Source organism: Rhinolophus sinicus, linkage group LG01 (genome assembly GCF_036562045.2).
Source record: "Rhinolophus sinicus isolate RSC01 linkage group LG01, ASM3656204v1, whole genome shotgun sequence".
In the NCBI taxonomy this organism is placed as follows: domain Eukaryota; kingdom Metazoa; phylum Chordata; class Mammalia; order Chiroptera; family Rhinolophidae; genus Rhinolophus; species Rhinolophus sinicus.
Window position 1 is genome coordinate 90,661,722 of NC_133751.1, and position 13,279 is coordinate 90,675,000.

Below are 13,279 nucleotides of genomic sequence, written 5' to 3' on the forward strand. Positions count from 1 at the left end.
GACAAATTCTAATTAGATTTTGCAACCTAGATCAGAATTCTAATTTTGTTGGAAACAGTAGCAAAAAAGTGCAATATTTTACATGCTTCATGTGCCAGACCCTGTCAAGTTCACATGTATCATGTGGAATTCTTACAAAGACGCTGCAAAATAGTTTCATCCCAACTTTATATGTTAGAACACTGAGACTCCGGGAGAGATGTTAGGTAATATACTCAGGCTGACATAGCAAACAAGCAAGAACCAGAATATTCACTCCAAAGCCTGTGTTCTTTTTCATACAGAGGAAATCTTGGACATGTGTCTATACATTGCATTTCTAAATATAAAATTTTTCAAGTGCATTTGAAGTGGTAGTGTTGTCAGTTCATAGACAAGTTTCAGTTGTCTTTGGCAAACCCGCCATACTGTAGAGTGAAAAAGAAACACAAAAGCTAATTACTGTCTTTGAGGAGCTTATGACATGCTAACAGACGTTAAAGATGACACTTGCTGGCTCAGCTTAGGCTCAAAGCATGAGGACAGCACATTCTACAACTCAAAGAAGACTACCTCAAAAAAGTTCTAATGAAAGCAGCCAAAAGTCAATCTGCAACCATTTACTCATATTGAAGCTTCTAGAGGAGATAACATGTTGGAACTGAGGAGAATTTATAAGGAGATGTCATTGCAGAAAGTTCCTCTGACTCTAACCACCAACTATGTAAGAGTTTTTTCTTTTCCTCATGTTAAAAGTGAAAGGCCTTAACGTGATTAATTAGAGAGTTTGGTACGTGCCCCATTCAGTTTGAGGAAGCAGAGAGCACACAGACCTGGTTGGCTTCTAACTTCTGCTTGGGAAAGATGTACTGCTGGTTCAATGTTAAGAGATGAGTCAAGAAGTGCACAGTGGTATCTGCCTGCACTCCAAGAATTTGTTGCATCAAGTGTTTCATGAGTGTCTGTCAATCAGAGATGTGCCACACTTAAGAACACTGCAACATGGGCTCATCTTAGGAACTGTGCAATAGGACCCACTAAAGCAATTATTCAACGGCAGAAGCTAAAGCCAATTGCAACATTCCTAGGCACTGTGAAAGAAGTAAAACAACCAGTTGTATTAAGAACGTATTTCCTATGGATGCAATTAAGAGATCTCCAGTGATGATATATACCTATGAAGAAGCCCCTCTACACGCACACACACACACACACACACACACACACACACACACACACAAATGCCACTTAAAATATACTCAGCTTTAAATACTTGTCAGAACCAGCAATTGTGAAACCATCTCATAAAGTAAAATATTTGCCATTTCCCTTATTTTTCTTCTCTTCCCCAGCCTCAATTTTGGAGAAATGGGAAACAGTTGATAAATTTCAGAGAAGGTGAGTAATGAAGAAAGCAACTGACAACAATTTCCCTTTCCTGGGCATCACATGGCTGTGTTTAGCCTTTTGTACATGAGAGGTGAAGGAATAGTGATAACTTTGAATAAAATTGGACACATTGACTATTACAGAAGACTGAACATTTTAAGTAGACAGTTCAAATTGTTGTTTTTAGTTTAAAGTAGTTTCATTAATTTTATTAAACTTAAACTTTTCACTTAAGAATAATAGGGGGAATATGGAATTTGAATGTTCCAGAGGTGGTGGGTAAATATCCCACAGTAATAAGTTTTAAAGGAATATTGGAAGACAAAGTAAAATTGCTTTGTGATCGAATTTCATGAGCTATATTTATTCAAAATATATTAAAATAGAGAGGGTGGAAAGGTGGAATGTAGCTAACTATTATGTAGTATTCTATATCTCAGTATTATCAACTTCTAAACAATGCTGAGTTATAAGAGAGATAATAAAGAAGCATGGAAATTATACCTAAGATGTGGTTTTGTTTTTTTAGTTTCCCTCCACCATGTGAACCAACCCATTTTCAATCAGGCTGCCAAGTGCATTCTCATTGTTTTGAAACACCTCTACTCTCCATGAATATTTTCATGTTTCTGCATGGACGGGGCTGAATGATTAAATGGCTAGCATGATTTGGAAGTTAGAGATTGTGTATTGTTCTGGAGTCATTTCTTTGCATTTCAGGGTAGAGACCTTTTCTATGCTCCTCAAAGAGCATTTATTTACATTCCACAGCAACTTTCTCCCTGTAGAGGAGGAGGGATAAATGTGCCAACCACCCTAGATATACTGTGAGTCTCCTTATTTTTTGGTTCCCTTCCTGTGGTGCAGTTGCTACTGTACATGCAGGTGACATCTGGCTCTCATTGTCTCACTCCATGGGGAACTGGAGTATGGGGATCCAGTGCTGCTGAGACTGGTCTGTGAGTAAATAAAAAGTCTGTTCTCTGATCCAGAGGTCTAAGGTTCGTGTGTGTACCAGGTGGGGGATGGGGGAAAAGGGGGGGGGGAGAGAAAGAGAGAAGAGAGGGAAAGAGATAGCAAGCTAAATTGTTAGTTTGAAAGTAGGCTAACATTCCAGACCCTTCACAGCTTTGGTCTTAACTCTGCCACTTTCTATTTATAACTATCTCTTTCAGTCAGTCTTCTAGACAAACCTAGAGTCCCTAGAAGTACTCATTTTACATTTCTTATAAACCTAAAGCCATTCAATCTGTTATATCCAATCCCTCAATCTTTAAACTACTTTTTACTTTCCACCCATGCTGTCCCCAGGCTGTGCTAGTTCCATCATATTGTGTGTGCCCACCATTCACCAAAAGACAAAGGCAGCTCAAAATAATGGCCGTCATTTTGAGCAATCAGCAAACAGCTTTGAGAGTGGCATGAGAAAAGAGGAGAGGTAGGCATGGTTTTATTCTTAAGGAGGTGAGGGGATTTAAGAGTTGATTACATGTATCACAATTTAAATATAATTTTAAATACCAGCTACCTCCTTGATGGTTATTTTAAGGAACTTGGATTCCACAGAGTAGGGTGATAGAACCAGATAACTAAGCACAGGCTTCAGGACATTTCAGTTCTAATCCATTTATGGATTAGTTTAGGTGGTCTTGTAGTCTGAGCATCAATCAGATTGAGACTCTCCAACAATGCCTCTGATATTTTGCTTGTATTTGTAAGTTAGAACATGTGAAAATATAGCCAGTTTCACCATTTTAGGCATAATCTTCACAAGTCTATTATTGATCCTTGAAAAAAACACTGAGGTTTTTTTTTCAAGGAGGTTTTCTGTAAGAACACAGCGGAGGTTTTCTGTAAGAACACCCTCACATTTTTTTTTTTAATCTATTAATAAAGTTTAAGGTTTCCAGAAACAAATCAGGGTTCTATATACTCAAGTAATTTAGGTAGGACAGCCACATGTATTCAATCATCCATGAAAATATGTGTTCCATGCATCACTCCTTTTCACCAATATGACCCCATACGCAAGATATATTCTCATACTTTCTTCTATCCATGTGTTTATTTTGTGTTTATTTCCCTCTGAGCAAACATTGCAATATATTTATTAATCCATGGCTAAATTGAAAAAACAATAATAATAGATTATGTGCCATCCTTTAGTGGCAGCATTTTAATTCTGTAGCATGATGACAGTCTGTTTATTTTCGCGATTTGCATGCCTTCTACTGTTCATCAAGAGGAACTCATCTTCTCATAGAAAGTGAAGGCCAAACCACTTGTCCTGTTGAACCGAGAGAACTGGCTTCTCTAGACTCAGCATGTGGGTAGCTGCCAAAGTCTTGCTTCCCACTCAAGTTTCCTTTTGAAAGGAATGGCAGTACCGTAATATTCTCCTTGAAGAATAATCATTGCTCTCCACCAATACAACATGCAAATGTGTCATCTTTACTATTCTGAGTCTATAACAATACCTTGGGCACCTCTAAGACAGCTCACCTTCCTACACTGAGGAATGAATCAGATTCACTGTAGAGGGGTGGTTATCTTCTTTTAGTTTTTGCTCCACTATCACTTAAGTGTAAGGCCATCACAATTTCTCCCTGTCATTTTTAGGTAGGAAATCCTCAGTGATAAGGTGACAGAGTTTGACAACCTATGTACCTTCCTGGTTACCATCACTCATTCTACTGAATGCTCTGTCTTTGTTGTGGAGACATATAGGTAATTGCCTTTCTTTTTTTTTTTTTTTTTTCTTTTACATTTTTTCAAGATAATCTTGCTGATATTGAACAAAAATTTGCAAATGAGACTCTTAGTCCTAACCAGCTGCTCTCACAATGTTACTTCAGAATTAACCCTTATATAAATATGACTCTTTAGGAAAATTGTTTTTTGATACAAGTAGATTCAAACTAATAAACAAAAATTTTATTAGATTTTCACAAAAATTTGAAGAAAAGAACATCCAAAATATTTGCAGTTCTAAATTAAAATAAATAAATAAATAGATAAATAAATAAATAAATAAATAATCACTAAGTTTGGAAAGGATAGAAAATACTTCATCTTTATATCCTAATAAGTTTACTCAAGTGTTAATAAAGCATGCAATTTTCAAAGCTTCATTAGCTTCTCTATATCGTAAAATCTTAAACCATATGGATTTGAAATGTAGTTACTCTAAATAGCACATCATTTCAAATCTATCTACATATTTATTATCTAACCAGATTACTTAATGATCAAGTAGCTTCAACGTAAATTTAGAACATCGGCATTTGTATACTTACATATTTAATACATATCACACATTGTATGCCTATTCATATAACAATCATAACATTTATTTACATTAGTTCGTGGAACCTCAGATTCAGTTGCATTTTAAACCCAGACTATTATTTTTATTCTTTATGATCAAAATAATTGGACAAACTCTTCTTGCCGGAATTAACTATTTCTTTAGGATAATTGAATGTTAAAATGATCAAGACCACTGTGTAAAAATGAAGTCCCACTGTAAATGTAACTTGCAAATAAGTTGAGAAAAAAAATTCTCACTTGTCAAGAGAAACTTAGTTTATAAGGTTTGTTTTGGGGATTAGGGATCAAAAAGTTTTCTCCATGCGGAGAAAGAAGCAAAGCATGTCTCTACCATAAATATGATTTAAAATGCTTATGATATTTGTGGTTTCTTTGGTATGTGTTTCCTATTATGTGTTTTTCTGTTTGTTTTCAATTCCATGAAGGAAATATTATTAAAAAATTGCAATGAATGTATCTCAGAGTTCTCATTTAACTGATGTCTGCTTCTTTGAGAATTGTACATCACTTGATAAAACTAGCCCTATTCTCCATATTTATATGATAAAACTGGCCCTATTCTCCATATTTATAAAATATATTCAACCCACTTGTCTTTTCCCAGCCCACACCCAATTACCTAACTACAGGTGATAGGGCAGAAATCAGAATCAAAATAGTTCAATCAGATTGTCTTTCCAAGTAAGTCAGAATCCTGCTACTCAATGCTAGGTCTCCATGATGGAGAGATCAGAATGTAAATAATAATCTGGGTTATAGTGACATTGAAAAGAGAGTCAAAAAAATAATTAGATGTAAAGGGAAAACTATCATTATGAAACTATGTGGAGAAAAAGGACAATTAATCATGGATCCAAATTTGCTGATTCCTGGTTCTTGGATATATTATATTTCCTTCTCGAATTTGATTCCCAGTTTGTGGTTAGCAACTGTTAACTTTATATGCTAACTTTTATGGGGAAAATGTAAGTTTATTTATTGTTTTATAATAACCTAGTTGCTCAAATCATTTCTAATGATGGCACAGATCATTGTCTTGACTATTTATGATATATTTGATCATTCATTGCTTAAATATCCATGACTGTTGAGTAATCATTCATTGAATTCAGGAATTTTCATGTTCCATAGCTCCCATCCTTTTACCTGATAATGATCTACAGTCAAGGGATACTGCCATGTTGCTCTAGAATTGAAAATGAAGACTGTGATCCACAGTCATTCCAGTTCTTCAAAGCTTTGCATTTGCGACATTTTCATCTAACCCAGTCAGACAACTCTTCTTACATATTTCTGCATTGTTTTCTAGCTCTATAGCTTTTAAGTTAAACATAGAATAGAGGTTTTTGATTTTGAACTTTGCTCACAGGGTCTGGCCTTTCAAATCCAAAGTACTTTGGCTTTCAAGGTTATTAATTCTATGGTTTTTAAGAGGTTATTTGACACTTTGTTCTTAACAGTATCAATCTCCTCTTGAAAACAGCCCTAATAGAATTATATGGTTTCTCCCAGATTCATTGATGTAATGGTAGTATTTTAAAAGGATTAGGGAGGAGGAGAATAAATAATACTTCAGAAATATGTTCTGGTGGTTACACGTCATTATAAATAGGATGTGCAACATTACGAGTGAACTATGTAAACTGTGGACTCTGAGTGATGTGTCAGTATGCCATTCATCAGTTGTAATAAATGAACCGCTCTGGTGGAGAATGTTAATAATGGGTGAGGCTATACAAGTGTGGGGCAGGGCTAGCTGGGAACTTTGTACTTTCCTCTCATTTATTCATTTATTTATTTATTTATTTATTTATTTATTTATTTATTTATAATTTATTGGGGTGACAATTGTTAGTAAAATTACATAGATTTCAGGTGTACAATTCTGTATTTCATCATCTATAAATCCCATTGTGTGTTCACCACCCAAAGTCAGTTTTCCTTCCATCACCATATATTTGATCCCCCTTACCCTCATCTCCCACCTCCCACCCCCCTTACCCTCTGGTAACCACTAAACTGTTGTCTGTGTCTATGAGTTTTTGTTTCTCATTTGTTTGTCTTGTTCTTTGGTTGTTTTTGGTTCATATACCACATATCAGTGAAATCATATGGTTCTCTGCTTTTTCTGTCTGACTTATTTCGCTTAGTGTTATACTCTCAAGATCCTAAACTGCTCTAAAAATTGTCTATTAAAAAGTATTGTCATGATATTATCACTAAAATTAAATATACTTACCATAAATCACAGAGCTTGGTACACAGTAGTAACTCATTAAATATTGCTGGTAGGCTAGCGGCATAGACAAATTGATGGATAAATGAAAGAATAAATAAAGATCATACAAATACCTCTGCAAGTTCAATAAAGTGTCAATAATTTTAGTAATGAGATAATAAAGGATAAGTATTTTGTTTTCAAAGAGTAAACAGAATACTTTTTAAAAAACGGATGTGGTGGAAATAAGGTGACTCAATACAGTATCTTTCTTGGTAAAGATATTCCAATCTTTCCCAAAGTCACCTTTATTTACATCACAATAAAGGTGATGTAAATCTATATACATCATTCTGTAAAGTTTATAAATATTGAATCATTATGTTGTATACTTAAAGTAATATAATATTGCATATCAATTATAATTAAAAATAAATTAATAAAAAGCTAAAAAGAAAATATCAGGACTAAAATTTCTATATACATGTATTCCTTTCAAATCATTCGATATCAGTAAATCTAATTCCTAGTTTGCCTATGTTGAGAGATTTTTATTTTATCTTTAATGTAAATCAATTAGAACATTCTGAAAACACACACACATGCATCCATGCACACACACAAACACACAGAGTAAATAAACAGAGTAACATAAATGCTCTCAATTTTAAAACAATTTCACTTAAAAATGATTTGTTTGAACTAAATGGTTTCCAAATTCCTTCCAACTACAACAGTTCATTGTTGAATGACACTGTTAACTTTGGATAAACAACAGATAATTGTAAAATTGATGTAAACTTATTCCTTTGGGTTTAATTTTTCTTAGTTTTTTTGTTTATTAATAAATTCAGTATTACAGAATTAAACACTCTTCAGTAGATATAGGACTTGTAGAATGATCATGGTGAAAAACAGTGTTGATAATGTAGATGAGACAGAGAACTAAGAGATACACTGTCGGTTTCTTTTAACACGCCTTGGTAACGTTACCATGTCACCCGCTTTGAAAAGAATGGATAAACCATACCTTCTTTTCATAAATTCCCCATTCAGAAACCCCCTTCATGCCACATTGCTTCTTCTCTGTCATCTCAGTAGTGTGATGTACTACAAGACCAGAAAATAAATCATATCACCTGGGCAAGTGTCACGACTATTATACATTTAAAGAGAGGAGAATGAATATCTGAGCCCTTGGATAGTTGTCTGGGGGTCATTACCACTGAAGCAGTTGCAACTGTTAGGAACATTGCAAAGCCTGTTATTTTAGATGCATATGCTAGTGCTCATTTCGTCTTTAAACACACACACACACACACATACACACACACACACACACACACACACAGAGTGCCAAATGTGTATACACATTTTAAGAAAGGAAAACACTGTATTAAAATTGTAATACTCCATATATACCGATAACAAAAGGTGAATACAAGCCACGTTTGACTTCTGCAATTACAAGAGGTACTCAAAGTGGTTAACCATTTCTGATTACAGTGAACTACTTACTGCTTGAGCAATGCTGACCAAAGTGTCCACTTGTATACGGTTTTTTTGGCACTGTGGTACATATTTATTTTTCATACTTGGACACATGTTTTATAAACTGGTAAGCTATTGGAAAAGAAATACTATATCTGCAACATCTAATAGAAAAGAGTATACTTCAGGACCTTTTTCAGATTTTCAATCACAAAATAATTTTTCTTTCTTGTTTTTTTTTTAATTTTTATTTAAGTGAATACATACTGAGATTCAATAATCAAAAGAATAGACCAGTACAGTTTCAAAGGGTAGTAGTACAGTGCCCATTATTGTTCTTCAACTGAAGTCAAGTTGCAGAATTTGTTATTCACTAGAAAACAGGCACCCATCTTCTCCTTTGCTACTCTATCCCTTGAATTCAGGAAGCATCAACTCCAAATTTTATATCTCACCCCTGAGTATTATATTTCATTTTTCAACTATTTTTATTCATCAATTTTCACCAGAACGTTTTAGAGTACCACATTCTTTGCAATCATTTCTTTTTAGATCCTAATTATTTTTTGGAGAATACATCTTTTCATATAACCCCTAAATTTATCTTGTGTTTTTCACATATCTGGTCTTTTCAGCCTTCACTTCAAAATATTGCCCTGCAATAACCTGTTCATGTGATAACTCAGTAAGGTTATGGTGTAAGCATCTTCTTTCTTTTTCTACCATTAAAGTCATTATCTTTCTACCTCAGTAATTAATTTTATCCTATCTTTGACCTTAAAATTAACCCCTTTCTAAAAGAAGTCTAAAAAAAAACCAACTTTTTCTTATCTCTCAGTATGAAATTTCATTCTGTAATTTGGACAGTTTTACTTTCTCCTGCCACCTGCTTACCTATCCTCTGCATTTCGGAACATCAAAACGCAGTTTGTAGAATATGAGTTGCAATGAAATGAGCCCCCATATCTGATAGTTCAGGATAATACAATTCTGTAATCAAATATTTCACAAAGAAATTTAATTACTGAGAATCTTTATCTATATATTAATACACATAAAAATCTTGTGATTCTAGAATGAATCAGAAGATGATCTTGTAAGTGATTGTGATATTTATGCCCAATCATTAAATAAGAAACTCTTGTCTTTTTATCCTTGTTACATATTATCATAATCTTGTCTGAACCAACCTTCCCTTCACTCAGATAATAATCTCAAGATCCATCTATGTTATCACAAATGGCACTATTTCATCTTATGGCAGAATAGTAGTTCATTGTGTATATATACCATATCTTCTTTATCCAATCATCTATCGAGGGACACTTTGGTTGTTTCCATGTTTTGGCTGCCATAAATAAAGCTGCAATGAACATAGAGAACATATGTCTTTATCGATAAATGTTTTCAGATTTTTTGGATAGATACACAGGAGAGGGATTGCTGGGTCATATGACAACTCTACTCTTAATTTTTTGAGGAATCCCCACACTGCCTTCCATAGTGGCTGCACCAATCTGTGTTCCCACCAACAGTGTCTAAGGGTTCCTTTTTCTCCACAGCCTCTTTAACACTTGTTACTGTTTGTCTTATTGATGATAGCCATTCTAACTCGTGGGAGGTGACTATAAGACATTTTTAAAAGAAATTGAAGAAGACAAAAAGAAATGGAAAGACACTCCATGTTCATGGATTGGAAGAATGAACATAGTTAAAATGGCCATATTACCCAAAGCAATACACAGATTTAATGCAATCCCTATCAAAATCCCAATGGCATTTTTTAAAGAAATAAAATCGTCAGATTTGTATGGAACCACAAAAGACCCTGAATAGCCAAAGCAATCCTAAGACAAAAGAACAATGCTGGAGGTATCACATTCCCTGACTTCAGCTTGTACTACAGGACTACAATAATCAAAACAGCATGGTATTGGCAGAGAAACAGACACACAGACCAATGGAATAGAATGGAGAACCCAGAAATAAACTCACATAAATATGGACAGATAATTTTTGACAAGGAAGCCGAAAACATACAATGGAGAAAAGACATACTCTTCAACAAATGGTGCTGGGAGAATTGGAAAACTACATGTAAAAGAATGAAACTAGACTGCTGTCATCATGTACCAAAATTAATTCAAAATGGATCAAAGACCTTAACATAAGCCCTGAAACAATAAACTGCATAGAAGAAAGCATAGGTACTAAACTTATGGCCCTTGGGTTCAAAGAACATTTTATGAATTTGAGACCAAAGAAAAGGGATATAAAAGCTAAAATAAATTATTGGAATTATATCAAACTAAAAAGCTTCTGCACAGCAAAAGAAACCATCCACAAAATAAAGAGGGAACCAATCGAATGGGAGAAGATTTTTGCAAACAACGCCTCCCATAACGGGTTAATATCCAAAATATATAAGGAACTCATACAATTCATCAAAAAAAGCAAACAATCCAATTAAAACATGTGCACAGGACCTGAAGAGACATTTCTCCAAAGAGGACATACAAATGTCCAATTGACTTATGAAAAAATGCTCAACATCACTAATCATCAGAGAAATGCAAATAAGGACCACAATGAGATATCACCTCACTCCAGTTAGAATGGCTATCAAGACAAATAACAACAAGTGTTGGAGAGGCTGTGGAGAAAAAGGAACCCCCATACACTGTTGGTGGGGATGAAGATTGGTGCAGCCGCTATGGAAGGCAGTGGGAGGTTCCTCAAAAAATTAAGAATAGCATTACCATACGACCCAGCAATCCCTCTCCTGGGTATCTGCCCAAAAAATCTGAAAACATTTATCCATAAAGACATGTGTCTCCCGATGTTCACTGCAGCTTTATTTATGGTGGCCAAGACATGGAAACAACCAGTGTCCTTTAATAGATGAATGGATTAAGCTAGTTGTGGTATATATACACAATGGAATACTATTCTGCATAAGAAAAGATGAAATAGTTCCATTTGTGACAATGTGGATGGATCTTGAGATTATAATGATAAGCGAAGTAAGTCAGACAGAAAAAGTAGAGAACCATATGATTTCACTGATATGTGGTATATAAAACTGAAAACAACAAAAGAACAAGAAAAACAAGTGAAGAAACAGAAACTCATAGACACAGACAATAGTTTAGTGGTTACCAGAGATAAAGGGGGCCCGGGGGCTCTAGAAGAGGGTAAACGGGGACAAACATAGGGTGATAGAAGGAGAATTGACTCTGGGTGGTCAACACATAATGTGAGAGATAGATGATGTTTTACAGAATTGTACATCTGAACTCTATGCAACTTTACTAATAATTGTCACCCCAATAAATTTTAATTAAAAAAATAAATAAAAAGTCATTAATAGAAGATAAGCTTTTACTCTCATTTTGCTTTTTCTCCTCCAATAACGTTATATAAAATTGGATTTTGTTTACTGCATTGACAGTAGCTATATTTGTGTTTATAAAAGAGAATACCCACTTAAATGTCTTTTTGTAAGTAGTAAAGCACTAAATTTACATTTTCTTAAAACAAGGAGTTATGGTGCTTAGAACTACTGCAATAGTCTTAGACTGCCCACCAAGCTCCTCCTATGCGCAAGCCTCCTATGTGTAATAAATGATGCTTCTATTTTTTAAGTTGGTTTGAGCTACTGCTGCAACATTCAAATGTGATATATCATTTTAAAGGTAATAGGGAAAAAGGTTTTTTTATTATTTTAAATTAAAAGCATTTATAAAGAATATCATTCTGTCCCTCTGCAAATGTTATTTGTTAGATTCTTGCTGTTACTGGAAAAGAATGGTTGCACTCTTTTACATTTATTTTGATCCCACTGAGCTACCTGTTTGAACGATAATGCTTTCTTGAATCTCATTATTTGATGATGTGATTGTGATATTGGCTTTCACTGAGATAATCAACATAAACATGACTGGAATTTATGCATACTCTATAATCCTGCTGTTTTTAAAATGTCATAAAAATAAAAATTTTCATTACAGTATGATGTTTCATTTAAAAATAAAGCAATATTATGCACTTTTAAAATTTTTATTAAAGAATTTAGTAATACATTTTTTTTCTTCACAATCAGGGTCTATTGTAAGTTCTCTAGATATATAAGATTACATGACATATATTGTGTTTTATATTATATTTGACTAAATTCACATATAGATAATGATAGCAAATCACAAGTAGAAATTCATTAAATACATTTCATTTTTCTCGTGTCAAGCTAAAAGTTCATACTCATATATTTACAGATATGGATAGACATCCATTTTCCCCATGTCAGCTATTTCTTATAGAATAATACACAATAATACAGTTTATAAAGAACTTGGGTGTGTGTCCATTAAATGTAACATTTTTCCATTGTGAATTTCCTTCTACCTACATGAGAAGTATAACGTGAACAATCTGAAGTAATTTTATGATTCTAAATCTTCATGTATTCCCTAGAATTGTTATTTTGAAAACCTCTTGCCCCTCCCCCCAAAAAAAATATTTGGTGGAACGTGCTTCAGGTGGCAGTCTAGGTTTATTTCCATGCCACAGGTTTTTCCTACAAGTCCAATTTTAGAAAAAAGACAATACAGAACTTTCTTCCACTGGTTTACAAAGTTCTTTCCCTTACAAAGAGATGGGGAAAGAGAAGAGGAGTGGAGTGGTGCACACAGTATGAAACTGATGTTAGAGAGGTTAGAACTATGCAACATCTAGTTCGAAACGCCAATACAAACATATGTAAATTTTCTGATATTGACAATGGAACCTCTGGAGTATATGACTGTATAGGATTTGCATGTGATGTGGTGGTGAACAGTTTGTCAGAGTGACTAATGAACTCAGTTCACTGAG